The sequence below is a fragment of the Mytilus californianus genome, unplaced genomic scaffold (assembly GCF_021869535.1).
Source record: "Mytilus californianus isolate M0D057914Y unplaced genomic scaffold, xbMytCali1.0.p SCAF_4, whole genome shotgun sequence".
Lineage (NCBI taxonomy): Eukaryota > Metazoa > Mollusca > Bivalvia > Mytilida > Mytilidae > Mytilus > Mytilus californianus.
The window spans coordinates 40,027,086-40,044,834 of NW_026262690.1; the positions used below are offsets into that span (position 1 = coordinate 40,027,086).

Genomic DNA, 17,749 nt, shown 5'->3' on the forward strand with positions numbered 1-17,749 from the left:
ATCAATTCACCAGAGTTTCATGCAAATTAGTTCGAGATGTAATCTGTCCTGCCTTTTTATTTTTCACTCTTTTTTGTCCTGCCTTTTTATTTTTCACTCTTTTTTGTCCTGCCTTTTTTCTATTAGTTTATCCCGACTTGTTTTTACATAAATTGTCATCCTGCCTTTTTTTTCATATTGTCTCATCCTGCCTTTTTTTCAAATTTCATCCTAGACCCCCCCCCCCCCCCAAAAAAAAAAACAAATGGTAGCTCCCTAAGTTAGCAAACAAATTATTTTATATTTACATTGACAAACCTGTATAACCTTGAAGCAGTATTAAGTTCATGTATTATCCCGCATATTATTACATGTACATTGAACTAAAACAAATTGTGGTCATTGTCAAAATTATAATTTACAGTTTACTTTTCCAATGCTTTCAATTTAAGATTAGGGCATTTTTGTCATTGGAATTGAGTTTTGTAGTCGGAGATTACTCTAACCTCCAACGACTGTTTTGCGACATCAGCTACATGTAGGGCAGTGGGACTTCAGCTGGTCCCATATCAGATAGATGATATTTGCCCGTCCAAAGTGGATGTGCTGCTTCGTTGCTTCTGGAGGCGACTGGATCCATATAAATCAAGCCTCAATTTATTCATTTTTCTCTTCATTTAAGTAAGTTTGATCAACCAGCCACCCGTTATCTTCTCATACATGTATTTGGACAGTTTTCACATTGACCCATCCAGTGGAGGATCCAGAAATTTTCATAAGAGGGGGCCCGCTCCAGTCATGCTTCAGTGATTCTCTATATATTATCAACCAAATTGTTCCCACAAAAGTGAAGGTACCCCCATTACCACCCTCATTTTAACTTTTACTTTATAAGAATGTCACATGACCAACATTATGGGAACTGATTTATGCAAATGACCCTTATTCAATAGGAAAACAATCTTTATAAATCGAGCCTCAATTAGTTCATTTTTCTCTTCATTTAAGCAAGTTTAATCGACCTGCCATCCTCTAATTTCTCATATTTGGACAGTTTTCACATAGACACATCAATACTGGCATTTTTACTTTAACTTTAAAAGATTGTGACATGACCAACAGAAAAAGTAATTTACAATGCATTATGAGAGCTGATTTATGAAAATGACCCTTATTCAATAGGAAAACATAATCTAACACCTCCTTCATTTATGATGCAAATAAGCTGAATGGCTGAGTATGTTCAATTTGAAAATAAAGAGTTAAAATGCCGGAATCGCAAAAACAGATGTTGGACATCAGAGGAATCTCGGACTATGAGTTTTAGGCAATTTGTAGGGGAGAGGGTTCAAGTGAAGCAAATGCTCTTTAAATTATGCATGTTTCAAAAATTGGGGAAAAATTACTCAGAGAGTTGAGTCATTTTTTTCAGACTTGATTTAAATAATGACTAATGTAGACTTACCTTCTAATAGAACTTTTTTGTAGGGAGGTCAGCCAAAATATGAAGTATAGAGAAAGTGCATGAAATTACATTATTATTGAAGAGCACAAAAAAAGAAATTCATTGGTGCAAAAATTTTGGGAATCGGTCAAGCGGTTCAAAAGTTATGACCATTTATATTTCAAAATTTTGGCCGTTTTCCTTGCGAAGGCAAAAATATCATATTTTGGGCTATTTTTCAGGCCAAATATATCAAATGGGTTAGGAACTGCAAGCAATCTATATGCATTATTGCAATAAGACTCTTTTATGCTTTGATTTAAGCCACTATAGTCCTTTGTAACATCAATATTAAGAAAACTACAATATCTCAAACTTTGTAAAAAAAAACTTTGGACTTAGTTTTTTTTTGCTATGTGTCAAGGGCATCTTTGAATAAACTGCTATGTTAAGACATTGATATCTTGAAATGGAAAGCAGGCAGAGGTCTGGTTGTTTGCAGTTATGTAAAGACCTAAACAGTCAACAGAAATATATTAACAGTTGTATTGCCAACATATCTGAATTTTTTTTTAGCCGACTCAAAATCATGCCGGCAGGCCCCCCTTTTTTTAGGTAGTTTTTTTTGGGAAAAAAATATATTTTTGGTCAGACAATGCTGGAAAAAAATCCCTAATTTTTTCTACTACTTGTTTTGTATTGGTATTAAGTTGTTTCACAAATAAAATAAGCTCTGTAAGCTAATAAAAAAAAATTGAATTAGAAAATCAGCATTTTGACGTAAATTTTTGAGCTATTTTTCGCCAAAAAGACACTAAAATTTACACAAAAACTTAATTTCTTAATTTGACAGTAATTTTTCACAGAAGTTAGTGACTGTTACTGTGACTTTACATGTAAAAGCACCTTTTTGTCATATATTAATAGAATTTAATGCAATACAAATTTAAAAAATGGTCAAAAATAAGAAATGTTTTGACAATTTTGAAAATCGCGGATTTTTTCAAATATTTGCGCAGTTATGCAAAAATTTAACGGAAAATAAAAGATTATTACACATGTTTGGTATCATATTAAAGCTTACAATCTTAGCTTTCAGATGAACCTAATTTCATTGTATTTGGCTGATTGATATTTATTCTAGATGGAATTTGATTAGCCCTATACCTGCATGAAAAAAAACTGTAATTTTGAAAAATCCCAAATTTTGACCGAGAAAATAAAAAGAATCCATTTAAACTCTAAGAGTTAAGTCATTGTTTAGTCAGACATTGCTATAATGATGTTTTCTCTTGGAAAATGTATTATTTACACTAAAATATTCTCATTATTCAAAAAAATTGGTAAATATTTTGCGAAAAACCTGTTATTCCTATAAAAAATGGATATGTCGAGAAGTTATTATATATAAAGACCAAGATCAAAGCAGTCTTTAAGTCTAATAATCCATTGGGATTTGCAATAGTGACTATCTGAACTGTTTTGGTATTCATTATAATAATGATACATTAACTATTCATCATTTGACTAAGTTTATTGAATGTTCTAAAGTATATATTTTCAGGTCTGAGCTGTTTCTTCACCAGAATTTACCATATCTACAATAGACAATATGTACATTATACAAATTAAATATTTTGTATTTGTTCAATTAACTTGAGAGTACCTGCAGTTTCTTACAATTCATATAAAATCTGGTTTACATGCAATCTGAAAAAAAAAGACTTTTTATTTTTGAGATTGGCTGCTGACAAAGTGGTTTTTCTGGATTTACCGTCATCAGAGATGCTCCATGTCAAAATAAACAAATACAACTCAACTAGATATCATTGAGATGGGAGCCATCTCTGTGGGCCACGCTGTGAATAATGTGTGGTAAAAAATTTGTATCTTTATCATTGGACATGGGGTTGTCAACTGAAACCAAAGTTTTTGACCTTGACCTTTGACCTAAGAAGTTGTACATAAATTATGACACACCCTCTGGTGTTGTTTTTTATACACATATCAAGTATAAACTTTGAAATCATAATGGTTCTCAAGATATAGAGCGGACACGATCGTTACCATAGGACATGGGGTTGTCAACTAAAACCAAAGTTTTGACCTTGATCTTTGACCTAGAGAGATGTACATACATTATGACACACCCTCTGGTGTTGGTTAATATACATGTCAAGTATAAACTTTGAAATCATAACAGTTCTCTAGATATAGAGCGGACACAATTTGTTAAGGACGGACGGACAGACGGACGGACTGATCACTATAGGGCGTCCACCATTCGGCGGGGCCCTAATAAAGGTCAAATCAATTTGCTGCAACCATTCTACAAATAAATCATTACAATATGATAATTAGTACCCTGGATACATTTTTACAAAAGAAGAAAAATAGGTTAAGAAACTAAAAGAAAACTAAAAGAATTAGTGCTGAAAGACAAGAAAACAATCATTAATCTTGCTGAAAAATAGTTTGTCTATAATAAAATCCACACATCTCCATTCTGGTATTCCTCTATATATAGTAGGCTTCTTGAAAACATTACTGTTGCTGTCATTGACATCACCCCCCTTCTCAAAGTCGTATGCAATATATGACAACCCTGTATCTGCATCATGCCCTGTGTACTAAAACTCCTTCCCATCAGCCTCTCGACAAAATCTGTGGTCTACTCGTCTAACTACAATAAAAGCTGGATCCAGGGGCGCCTCTCCATGTCGTTGTTCCCTAGAGTGTGCCCTGTCCTAGTGGAAAACCTTAAGTTAATCAAAATAAATCTAGACTGTTAAAAGTAAGTTCTAAATCTTAAACAGAATGAAGAAATTTATTAAGGTCAACTCATATACATGTGTGTCCCAGTAATAACTTTGTTTGTGGAGATATCGTTGCTCATTTTTACATTGTATTTAATTCTTTTTTTTCCGTATCATATTATATTTCTGAATCTGTTCTCTATGCTTCTTCAAAAAATTTCTTATTTTTTGTAGTTTGGAAAAAAATGAAAACAACATGTTATAAATTTTGTGCGTCCAAAGTGCTTTTCTGGATTTACCTTCATCAGGAACATATTAAGATGCTTTTTAACTGTGATTCCCTAAAGAGAACCCTTTATTTTACTTCTATTAAATGGTTTGACTGGTGGTATTATAGCACTATCTTTAAGCATTGTATAAATTTTTTTTTTTTTTAAATTTAAAACATTGTGCAGAAGAAATTTATTTAGCTGAGCTGTAGAATTATATAATATTAAATTCAAATCATACACATACACATACATGTTCAGGATGTGCTTCATCCAAACTTTCTAACCAATTCACTGTATGGGTTTTGAGTCCAATATTGGTATTTCCCTCCAGGGCGTTGGTATAGTGACTCTCCACATGACTCTGATGAGACTGTCTAACTGGGAGAAGATCCTTTCAGGCAGATGGATGGACAGACAGTATCATTCCTATAAACACAACAAAACTTTATTGTATAATAGACTAACAAATTCTATCAAATTTCAAATAATCTGAATTTTTATTATTTTAATACAAAAATTGTTCAGAGGAAAACAGATTTTTAATCCTGATCATATTTGTAGATAGTCATAAGGTACATGTGTTATAAGTAAACACAGCATCTGCAATTCTGTTAATAACTTAACTGTCAGTTAATAGGCATCAATATTAAATTACATAATAAAGTAAAAGTGACAATTATTAAATTCAAAAGTCAAGGAATAAAATCAAAAGTTTGAATATAAATATAAATGAAGGATGCAAATATCAACTAGAATTCTTTATAAACAGTGTGCATATTTAAGAAAACATCTACAATATTGTTTATTATGACCAATTAGTTAAAATAACATACTCATGCTACTGTTGAAAAATCATAAATATAAATTTTTAATGTACATGTATAAATGTGTGCAAATATTCTTCCAAACTGTCATATGTATACATTTTTGACAGAAAGCATTTTTGAAAAAGAAAATTTTAGTTCATTATGCCTAATCCATAAGTTTAGAATAAATATATAGTTGGTAATATACTAATCTATGGTTTAAACAACATATTCCTGTCTCAAAATGAAAAAAAACAAATGTAATGTGTTCAAATTATACCAACTATAATCAACTGCAATGTAAAGCACCGAAAAATCCGAGTATTATCAATGAATAAAACCCGAGAAATTCCGAATGGATCACATTCCAACGTTAGGAGAATTTACCTCATTACATATTCATAGCTTAATAAAAAGGCCATGGGGAGCGTTTAAAAAAAATTGCTGGTAGAAAGTCCCTTCCAATTTATAAGTTTAATATATTTAAACAAAAAAATACATCCTGGAAATAATTTAAAGTTATTTTTGTTGACTTTTATGAAACAAGGAATTCCCCTCCCTGAAATATGGCAAATTTGCTAATATAAGATATAATAAAGGTACTTACCTTACGTGATTGGCCTCCGTGGCCTATTTCCAATGTTGTCTGTCCTCTCAGTAAGCAGTCCGTCCAAAAAATAGTCGGTAAAAGTCATTTTGTTACATGTTTCATGTTAGACACAATGGCGGATACGTCATTTCCGGAAGTCAAGAACAGATAACTCTTTTCGCAGATTTTTTGCGTGAAAACCACGCCCTGCTCATACAAATATACAATCAATTCCGCAAGCCGCTATTGTTTTCCATGTGAAACCATGGATACGTGTGGAAGGAGAGAGTTCTGGAATTTATGAATCCGAGTGTCAGTGGTGTTTACAAAGTCGTAAACGATTTTTTTTTCACATCTATTTCAAAGATTTTTCATATCTATACTGAAAATCGACCGTTAAGTATGACTGACAACCGGATCATAAAACTTGAATATATTTCCAAAATTTTAAGCCATCAATGAAGAAAATCTGACGAGTAATAGCTTGCGGAATGAATTTCAAAATCAGTAGTACCTTTGACACACAGTTTTTCCGGCGGCCATTTTTTTCAAAACAACTCCACTTCAAACATTTTTTTTATCGAACCAAATCACTGCAATACCCATAAAACTTATATATTTAGAAAGACAAATGTCTGAACTTTAATTACATATCAACTGTTTGCTCATACAATATATTTTTCACCTTTTTCAAAGCAATTGAACTTGGGTAAAATCCGATATTTTTGCCGTCGCAAGGAAATCATTACGTTACGATAATCGCATTGAAGTTCTAATTCTATAAAAAAATTCACAACTACTGAACATGAACAATCATGCCTTTTCATGGTACTTTTTTGTCTATGAAACTACACTATGACATCTGATCTGCAAAACCTACAAACAGACACAGAAATATCATCAAATAGTGAAATATAAGATTGATTGCACCTTGTATGGATAGTTCCGACACGTGTTACATGGGGAGCCCGTTTGTTTACAAATAATAATGTCACGTGATCACGCACTGACCGTCACAAATTTTTATCCTCCGCCATTATTCTTATCAGCTTATTACACAATATTACTGTACTTGCACAATTCACAAATGCATAACCCATTTATCTTGCGGACATGCAATGGGAATGTGCACGGTTATCAAAAACTTCAAAAATATTGCATGTACAGTTAATGAAGAAGTTATTTCATCAAATAGATAAGATTTTCACTCATGACACAAATTGACTGGGTGTCATCGCCATCGGGGATAATTGATAAATGGGATTAAATTGACCACCAAGAAGGTGAAGAGAACCACCTCTGGAGAACCTTAACATTAATAAGTAATACTCACCAAAATTTGTCTATAATTAACGCTATTTTCTGTTGGAAAATTTGAGAAAGATGCTGACAAACTTATTTGGTGACACAGATTATTTTTTTGTGTTGGCGCGAAATATATTCTTACTCTTAATGCTTGACGTAACAAAAATTTGTATAGAATTATATTTTACTAAAGCTCAGCGTAAATATGCAGAAGCATGACAATACATTAATGATAAAATGTGTAAATATTTCTGTAAAAGAATATAATTTTACTTTACCAGTATACTTCACTTAGAATTACATTTGAGCGCAAGAAAATCTCTATGTGAATCGGCTGAATCCCGGGGTCGAAGTTCAACATATCAACGGAAATTTTTGCGTGTGCTTGCGTTGCTTTAGATCAAGGCCACAGCTTTTCAACCAATCGGGGAATGTTTACTTGGGGCATACATCTATTTTTACTGCAGGTTTCGACATGTTTAAATCGGGATTATAGAAAAATGGAATGTTGTTGGTAGATACAAAACAGAAAATGATGAACACTTTTAGCAAAAGATATATTGGATCGGGGGTCTGTGAATTCACATTATTTGTACAACTCTCCTTACTCTTGGGAAGCGTGTGCTTTACATCGAGGCTTGCGTTGCTTTACATTGACGCAATAGTAGTTCAACCAATCGGGGAATGTTTATTTGGGGCATACATCTATTTTTACTGCAGGTTTTGGCATATTTTAATCGAAATTAGAGAAAAATGGAATGGTGTTAGGAGATATAAAACAGAAAATGATAAATATTTTTAGCAAAAGATGAATTGGATCGGGGTTCTGTGTATTCACATTAATTGTACAACTCTCCTTACTGATGGCAAAAAAAGGAATTTCCGTGACCTAAATGGTTCGCGAAAATTAATATTTTTATATATATATAGTAATTAGGTGAATTGCAGAAAAAAGAATTTATATATATGTCTTTCATATCAGGGGCGGATCCAGGATTTTGGAAAGGGGGGGGGGGCGTAGTATGTAAAGTTTACCGAGCGGAGCGAGGTGAAATTTTTTTTTACCTTTTTTGGGCGAAAAAACATAAAATAAGTGTAAAATGCACATTTTTAATGATTCCTGACGTGGGGCATGTATATTTTATAGTTAAAGTGTAAGCTAGGGTTGGACATTTTTGATGCCGCATTCTCCCCATTAATTGTCTATTATAAAATAATTGAATGGATCCAAAGCTATGTACTAATATATTTGATGTGGGATTTGTCAGTAAAAAATGGACATGGAAAATTCTCGTTTGTTGTATGGTTAATAAGCATAACCTCACAGATTTCTTGTTGTAAACATGATATACGGCTATTCAATGAAGTTTATAATACGACCGACAAGCACAAAGACAAACAAGCAATTTTTATCCAAATGTTTGGTTGAAATGTTTCGCCCAACAAGGGAAGTGAGGGGTTCCAAATCAACCAAAGGCTACGAATGAGTCTGAAAATCAAATGACAACGAAGTTGTTAATGACGGTCGACAAATGGAGACATAAAGGCCACACCCAGCAGGCAGATTGCAGTTGGGCCTTGAAAAAAGTATTCAGTATATCAGTTCGGGGAAACAACATTCCGGTCAGGTATGGGATTTACATGCAAACCCCAAAAAAAATTACGCCCGTTTTTTATTCACCATGTTCATTTAATGCTGAATAATTTTATTGGATTTTTTTTTTTTTATTTCAAAAAAGGGGACACGATAATTGTTTTCAATACAGATACGGCCAGAATTTTTGTTTAAGGCAAATACCAGGGTCAAAATTTTTTCTTTAAAATATCTAAGACTGCCCTTTCAAATCAAATGGTACCTTAGACTTTAAATCTATCTAGAGCTTACTGACTGGGGATCATTATTCAGCAATGTTATTAATTGGCTGGGGCGTGTGGGGTTACACATATTTTCGTAGGTGAATAATATTGCTTTGGAACTTTTTTTTTCATGAGAGTGTAATAGAGCAGTCTCACTAATTAGCGACAAGAAGAATTTTAGCGACAAGAAGAATATATTTAGCGACAAGAAGACTATTTAGCGACAAGAAAACATTTTTTTATTAAAATTATTTATTCCAAATGTATGGGATTTACATGCAAACCCCAAAAAAAATTACGCCCGTTTTTTATTCACCATGTTCATTTAATGCTGAATAATTTTATTGGATTTTTTTTTCTTTTTATTTCAAAAAAGGGGACACGATAATTGTTTTCAATACAGATACGGTCAGAATTTTTGTTTAAGGCAAATACCAGGGTCAAAATTTTTTCTCTAAAATATCTCAGACTGCCCTTTCAAATCAAATGGTACCTTAGACTTTAAATCTATCTAGAGCTTACTGACTGGGGATCATTATTCAGCAATGTTATTAATTGGCTGGGGCGTGTGGGGTTACACATATTTTCGTAGGTGAATAATATTGCTTTGGAACTTTTTTTTTCATGAGAGTGTAATAGAGCAGTCTCACTAATTAGCGACAAGAAGAATTTTAGCGACAAGAAGAATATATTTAGCGACAAGAAGACTATTTAGCGACAAGAAAACATTTTTTTATTAAAATTATTTATTCCAAATAAATGTTAAAAGAATATGCAAAATAAACAATTTTAGCGACAAGAAAGTTAATATTCCATCAATAAATAGATCGAAAAAGTCATTTTTATAGTAATAAAGCATCACAAAATTTTGAAACATAGATCTAATTGCTACATATATTTGTGATATTTTATTATTTATTATGTATTACATTTACCCTATAACTATCGTATTATGAAATCAAACCAACTAATTCTAAATAATAACGTTTAAGGATGAACAAATTAGAATCATCAGGTTGTGGTTCTAAAGCAATAAATTCCTTTTCTTCAATCAACATTAAACTATGCATAAACGTGATAAATATCGTTAAATGAGGCAATACTCAAAATAAAATGATGGAAAAATATTCACATTTTGATTATGTTTTCCTCTTGTTTGATTTCAGTTCTTTGTATTTCACAATTTGTGTGTATTTTCTGGACAATGATGCACAAATAATGCATTTTGCAAGTTTATTATATATTGTACAAAGAGAGTTTTAAAAACAAATTATAAGATAAATATATTATTGTTCTAAAACAAAAGTAAAATTAATAAAAATATCATAATACGACAGGGTAAACGTAATACATAATAAATAATAAAATATCACAAATAAATGTAGCAATTAGATCTATGTTTTAAAAATTTTGTGGTGCTTTATTACTATAAAAATGACTTTTTCGATCTATTTATTGATGGAATATTAACTTTCTTGTCACTAAAATTGTTTTCTTTTGCATGTTCTTTTAACATTTATTTGGAATAAATAATTTTAATAAAAAATGTTTTCTTGTCGCTAAGTAGTCTTCTTGTCGCTAAATATATTCTTCTTGTCGCTTCTCGACGCTTCTTGTCGCTTCTTGACGCTTCTTGTCGCTAATTAGTGAGACCCTAATAGAGTATTACTTTCTGTTAAGTGGAATTGTGAAATAGAAGCCAATACGTTCTTGCTCAATCCTTTGTCGCTTTGAAGGCGTCATGCATGTCATCTTCCGCTTAAGCAATGTGTTACTGTAATTTGAATTTCAAAGTGCATGACTGAGTGTCGTTTTTTCGACGTACTGATCAACTCCACCGTAGCGAATCACATGACTTCAACATAATCAATAATATATTACAGTACATACGAGCGTAAAAATTAAATACACTGCCGGGAAATGGCAAAGTTCACTAAGTCTAGTCTGATTAATAATTTTACAAAAAATAAAACAAAAAAAGTTCAAGCAAAGGGGCGGCGTACGCCCTCTACGCCCCCCTCTGGATCTGCCACTGCATATCTTTTATATACTTTCTTTTCATTGAAATTACATAAATAAGCATTTGTTAGTCTTGTATCATTTTTATACGCCCGTTTACGGGATGTATTATGGTATACCGTTGTCCGTCTGTCCGTCCGTCCGTCCGTCCGTCGTCAACATGTCGGACATTAACTTAAAAACGCTTTAACCAATTTGCATAAAACTTTGGTGAATTGTTTATATCTATTGACGTGAGCTCCCTTTCGTTTTTTTATAAATTTTAGATTTTACGTTTCCGAGTTATGGGGTTTTATTCATTAAAAAAAGGGGGATTTTCCAGTTTTCGGACTATAACTCAAGAATGCTTTCACCAACTTGCAAGAAATTTTGGTTAATTGTTTATATCTATTGGTATGAGCTCCCTTTTGATTTTTATAAATTTTAGATTTTACGTTTCCAAGTTACAGGGTTTTATTCATAAAAAAAAGAGGGATTTTCAAGTTTTCGGACAATAACTCAAAAATGCTTTCAGCAATTCTCATGAAACTTTGATGAATTGTTGATATCTATTGATGTAAGCTCCCTTTAGAATTTTATAAATTTTAGATTTTAAATTTCCGAGTTATGGGGTTTTATTCATTAAAAAAGGGGGGATTTTCCAGCTTTCAGACAATAACTCAAAAATGCTTTAAGCAATTCTTATGAAACTTTGGTTAATTGTTTATATCTAGTGATGTAAACTCCCTTTAGAATTTTATAAATTTTATTTGTTTATAGTCTGACAACAGATTTACTAAGTATTGCGCAACAGCATAGTGTATTGCACAACAGCAAGAAATCTTTAATTGAATATAAATTCAATTCATATAACCAATTTCAAGTTCTTTGACTACATTTATTCAGAAACCTATAATATGTCAAATATTTAATTACAATCCAAATTCAGACCTGTATCAAGCTTGAATATTGTGTCCATTTTTGCCCCAACTGTTCAGGGTTGGACTTCTGCGGGCGTATCCAGCTGCGCTCAGCGAAGCAGTTTATTAATTTTAGTTTCCTGTGTAGAGTTTAGTATGACGTCCATTATCACTGAACTAGTATACTTATTTGTTTAGGGTAGGGGCCAGCTGAAGGACGCCTCCGGGTGCGGGAGTTTCTCGCTGCATTTAAGACCCATTGGTGGCCTTCAGCTGTTGTCTGCTCTATGGACGGGTTGTTGTCTCTTTGACACATTCCCCATTTCCATTCTCAATTTTATTAGCCAGGGCTCCGTGTTGAAGGCCGTACTTTGACCTATAATTGTTTACTTTTTACACATTGTGACTTGGATGGATAGTTGTCTCATTGGCACTCATACCACATCTTCTTATTAGCTCACCGGGCCCAAAGGGCCCCATGTGAGCTTAAGCCATCACTTGGCGTCCGTCGTCTGTCGTCGTCGTCGTCCTTGTAAACTATTTCAAGAATCTTCTTCTCTGAAACTACTGGGCCAAATACCTTCAAACTTGTATCCAAAGTTTTGATCCATCAACAAAAATGGCCGCCATGGCTAAAAATAGAACATAGGGGTCAAATGCAGTTTTTGGCTTATATCTCAAAAACTAAAGCATTAAGAGCAAATCGGGGTTAACATGTTCAATAGGTCAAGATCTCTCATCACTGAAATTTTCAGATGAATCGAACAACCCATTGTTGGGTTGCTGCCACTAAATTGGTAATTTTAAGGAAATTTTGCAGTTTTTGGTTATTATCTTGAATATTATTGAAGATAAAGATAAACTGTAAACAGCAAAAATGGGCAGCATAGTAAGATCTACAAAAAAAGTTGATGACCTAAATTGTCAATTGACCCCTTAAGGAGTTATTGCCCTTTAAAGACAATTTTACACAATTTGTTCATCATGTTTGCTAACATTTAAAAATCTTCTCCTTAAAACTACTGGGCCTAATTTTTCTAAACTTTAACTGAATGTTCCTTAGGTTAACTGGTTTATAAATTGTATCCGAAGTCTTGATCCATTAACAAACATGGCCGCCATGGCTAAATATAGAACATAGGGGTCAAATGCAGTTTTTATACGACCGCAAAAATTTTGCGGTCGTATATTGGTATCACGTCATCATCGTCGTCGTCGTCCGAAGACACATTGGTTTCTGGACAATAACTTTTGTTCAAGTGTATGGATTTCTATGAAATTTTACCATAAAATTTATGACCACAAAAGAAAGGTTGGGATTGATTTTGGGGGTTATGGTCCTAACAGTTCAGAAATTAGGGGCCAGAATTGGGCCCAAATAAGCATTTTTCTAGTTTCCAGACAATAACTTGTGAAATGGTGTATGGATCTCTCTAAAAGAGGGACGAAAGATACCAGAGGGACAGTCAAACTCATAGATCGAAAACAAACTGACAACGCCATGGCCAAAAATAAAAAGACAAACAGACAAATAATAGTACAGATGACACAACATAGAAAACTAAAGACTAAGCAACACGAACCCCTGGGGAAAACTGGGGGTGATCTCAGGTGCTCCGGAAGGGTAAGCAGATCCTGCTCCACATGTGGCACCCGTCTTATTGCTTATGTTATTACAAATCCGGTAAATAGTCTAATTCGGTAAGTCACATTCGTGAAAGGAAGGGTATTGTAGTTACGACATAAGGAACATATCCGACATCATCTGTGAAACGGTTATTCCATAACGGTCAACCAACTCGTGATGGCGTCCGTAAAATTTACGAAGGGATGATTTCAACTTCACTATTTGGAACTCTTGGTTTAATAGCTTCCTTGTGAGCAGCAATCCTCTATCAAGGAAATCATGATAGGAAACACAAGCCTGGGAATATCGTATCAATTGGGAGATATATACTTTGTATGCAGGCGCTGCTGGAATGTTGCTACATAGAAATGGAAAGTTCACAATTGGGAAGCTGAAATCATCTCTTTTGTCGTAAAGTTTTGTTTTCAACCGACCCTCATTGTCAATTTCTAGATGTAAGTCAAGATATGAGGCAGACTTAACTGTATCTGTAGTATCCTTTATCTAGTTCGATGGGATAGATTCATTCAACATAGTCACCAAATTTTGTATTATTCAGTGAGAGAACATCATCTATATAGCGGAACGTAGAGTTAAAGGATATTGCTAACTTCTTATCTTTCTTCCTAAGAAGTTCCTGTATGAAGTCAGCCTCATAATAATAAAGAAACAAGTCGGCAAGAAGAGGGGCACAATTGGTTCCCATTGGAATTCTGACAGTCTGTTGAAAAACACGTCCTCCAAAAGTAACAAATATGTTGTCAATCAAGAAATCAAGCATCTTGATAATGTCAGTTTCAGAGAATTTTATGTTTGAATCAGAGTGATTCTTTACAAAGTAGGATTTATCCCTCCCCAAGACAAGATACTTGTATCTACGTTCGCCATTCTTTTTAATGAAACAAAGTAATACCAACTCTTTCAATTTGTCTTTTAGTTTGGAATTGGGAATACTTGTGTAAAGTGTAGAAAAGTCAAATGTTTTAATACTATTGCAAGATGAGAGAGTCTTAGATTGTATGTACTCTAAAAAGATCTTTGGAATTTTTTAGTATCCACATCTGATTCACGCCACCTCTAGAATAGGCAGTTTCACAATATCTTTGGAGCCCGGCTTTGATTGCTGATAAAATAGATGTTAATAATTTAGAAAGAGGTTTCGTGGAGCACTTGGAAGACCCAGCAATATACCGTTGTTTGTAAGGACACTTATGTAGTTTAGGTATCCAGTGATGGAAGATCCAGTACTTCATCTTTGCTTGAAATTCCAAAGGAACATAGAACAGACCTATGATTATCCAGGATTTCCTCTTTGGTAAGTGTCGTGAGGGTATGTTGAGTTTCCAAGTGAATTGTCAATACCTAATTCATTTATCAAGCAGTTTATGTAATGATATTTACACACAAAAACGATGTTGTTTGGGGATTTATCTGCGGGGACAACAACATATTTGTCATGGAGGTAGGTCAAGTGTTTTGCAACATTTGGGTCTTTAAAAATTGATGTAGCGTGGGTATTGATATGCCCATTTAGTTTCTTAATTCGGATTTGTATCAACGACCTCACAGCCTTAATTCGGAAAGAGTATCTGCGTCTTCTTTCTCGCGTTTAGCCCATTGCCAGGCATAATCCTCGACTGAATCCATCAGTATTTTGAAGTTGTATTTCCAATTGATGGATTTAGGCTCACGATATTTCGGACCTTTGGTTAACAAATTTCGCAGGGAAGTGTTATTGACAATGTTGAGGTCTCCGGTAATAACGTGGCCAGCCGGATTATATGTGAATTGGGAACTAGCACAGGTGCAATCAGGAGGTTTAGACTTGAAGTCGTCAATGTTGAGATCCTGCAAAACGTGCTTGTAATTGAAAATTTTAGTTGCAATTGGTTTGGTATAGGTATAAGAAATTATTGGTACAGACTGATCTTTAAAATAAGGAGGTATTTTCGACTGAACTAATTTATGATGAAGGATATTGCCTAAGTTGACGCCATCGAGACCTTTGTTGGCAAAGGAAAGTTTAAGAAAAGATCTTTCATCTTTTTTCATCTTTTCCAATGCGAACTGGTTTGAAAAGTCTGTGACTTGCAATATCCGAAATGATAGCTGTAAGTTTGTATTGGTTTCCAAACATAAATTGAACAGAGAATGAAGTTTTGAAAGGGGTAATACAGTTTCGTGCGAATGTGATGAATACCTAATGGCTTTTGTATAAATGGCAGCAAGTCATTAATAGAGACATCATGCAAAGTAGGTGATGTATAATGACGATGACCATGACTGCGTCTACGTCGAGGAGTAGAGTTGAAAATATTCATCACATTCACCGAGCTACAGGAAGGACTAGATAGAATACCTATACCATCAATTTTGTCATTGCAACCATATTGTGTTGCAGTTCCCAATTGTCGAATCCAGTAGTCCTCTTTTTGTCTACGGAGAGGCGTTGCAAGTTGATGATTGTTAGTCTTGTGGTATATTTTTTCGATTATACGAAACGATGGAATGATCAGGCTGATTAAAATGCTGGTACAGAATGTCGTTTGCATTGAGGTTGATATCTGATCTATGGCCGCACATACGTATGTTTAGCCTTCCTTCGTTTCACCGACGTAAACCAATCCACAAAGGTTACACTCTAATCCGTAGACGACATTTATAGATTTACAATTCAGATCATCGTAACTTCTAGTAAAGAAAGACTTTTTAGTTGAATTGCTAGTGAATTGAGCGTCTGTTATTAAAATTTCACAAGTTTTGCAGCCATTAGTTCCACATTTCGAAATGAGACAGTGTTGCTCAGAGTCATCAAAATCCAAAATGTCTTTAAGGAGAACTGAACATGGCTGTGTATGTGTACTATTGCTATTGTCACTAGTATGATGATCTGAATGAGTCATGTTTGTGATATTTGTCATGTCTGGTGATGAAATTATACCACAAGTTACCATATCACAAAGGGATGGTAAGAATTTGCTTTGGGGGGTTATGGCTCAAACTGTTTAGGAATTAGGGGCAAAAGGGGGGAAAACAAGGGTTTCCAGGTTAATGGACAATTACTTAAGTACAAAACATAATTTTAAAGCAGTGTAAAGGAGGTAATTCAAACATATTGTCAAATTACCTCCCTTACACTGCTTGTATATTATTTATAAAGAAATGTATTGTCTTTAGGTGATTAGCTGTCAATTTATTTTTAGAAGTTGCTATTTTAAAAATGTTTAATAAAGGTAATTTAATTATAGACATGATTATGTATGTGAAGGAATTTTATTTTTAGATATTACTATTTAATGTTGCTGATGGAGGCTTTTTAATTTTAGGCATGATTATGATGTCATTTTTTATTTTAATACTTTTATGATGTATTTAAATAGGTTTTTATGGTTGCAAAGTCCTAGCTGTCAATTTATTTTTAAAAGTTACTTTTAAATGCTGATGAAGGAATTTTATTTTTAGATACTACTATTAAATGTTGCTGATGAAGGTTTTTTAATTTTAGTCATGACTATGGTGTCATTTTCTATTTTAATACTTTAATGATGTATTTAAATGGGCTTTTATGGTTAAAAAGAAAACATTTTTCTAGTTTCCAGAGAGTAATTTGTGATTAAGTGTATGGATCTCTCTAAAATTGTACTACAAGGTTCCATACTACAAAGGAAAGACTGCAATTGAGTTTGATGGTTAATGCTAAAAGGGGGATTCAAAAAATTGGGGGAAGGGGTGGTTTCCAATTTTTTTTTTTAAAGGGTACATATTTTTTTTTTCAAAATTTTCATAATTTCAAATTTTTGAAAGTTTCAAGAAGAAATCTTCAATTGCACAGTATTGCGCATTAGATTTGTAAGATCTCTGACCACATTTATTTTGTGTCAGAAACCTATATTATGTCAAAAATTTGATCACAATCCAAATTCAGATAGTATCAAGCTTGAATATTGTGTCCAAATTTGCCCCAACTTTTCAGGGTTCGGCCACTGTGGTCGTATCAGGCTGCTCTCAGCGAAGCATTTTATTGGCTTTTATCTCAAAAACTATAGCGGTTAGAGCAAAAGTGACATGGAGTTAAAGTGATGAATAAGTCAATATCTATCTGTTATGAAATTTTCAGACCAATTGGACCACCCAATGTAGGGTTACTGTCCGAAATAGTTTATTTTTAGCTCACCTGGCCCAGAGGGCCAAGTGAG

The 17,749-nt window shown here is 33.5% G+C and overlaps 1 long non-coding RNA gene across 1 annotated transcript; it reads right to left on the reverse strand.

The window, feature by feature from the left end:
- Window positions 1-2,971: 2,971 nt before the first annotated feature.
- LOC127738021 (uncharacterized) lies at window positions 2,972-6,361 on the reverse strand. Its single transcript, XR_007999917.1, has 3 exons — window positions 5,865-6,361; window positions 4,702-4,877; window positions 2,972-3,021 (listed from the first exon to the last, which is right to left on the reverse strand). It is a non-coding gene; the product is annotated as an uncharacterized LOC127738021 (long non-coding RNA).
- Between the last annotated feature and the right edge of the window lie 11,388 nt (window positions 6,362-17,749).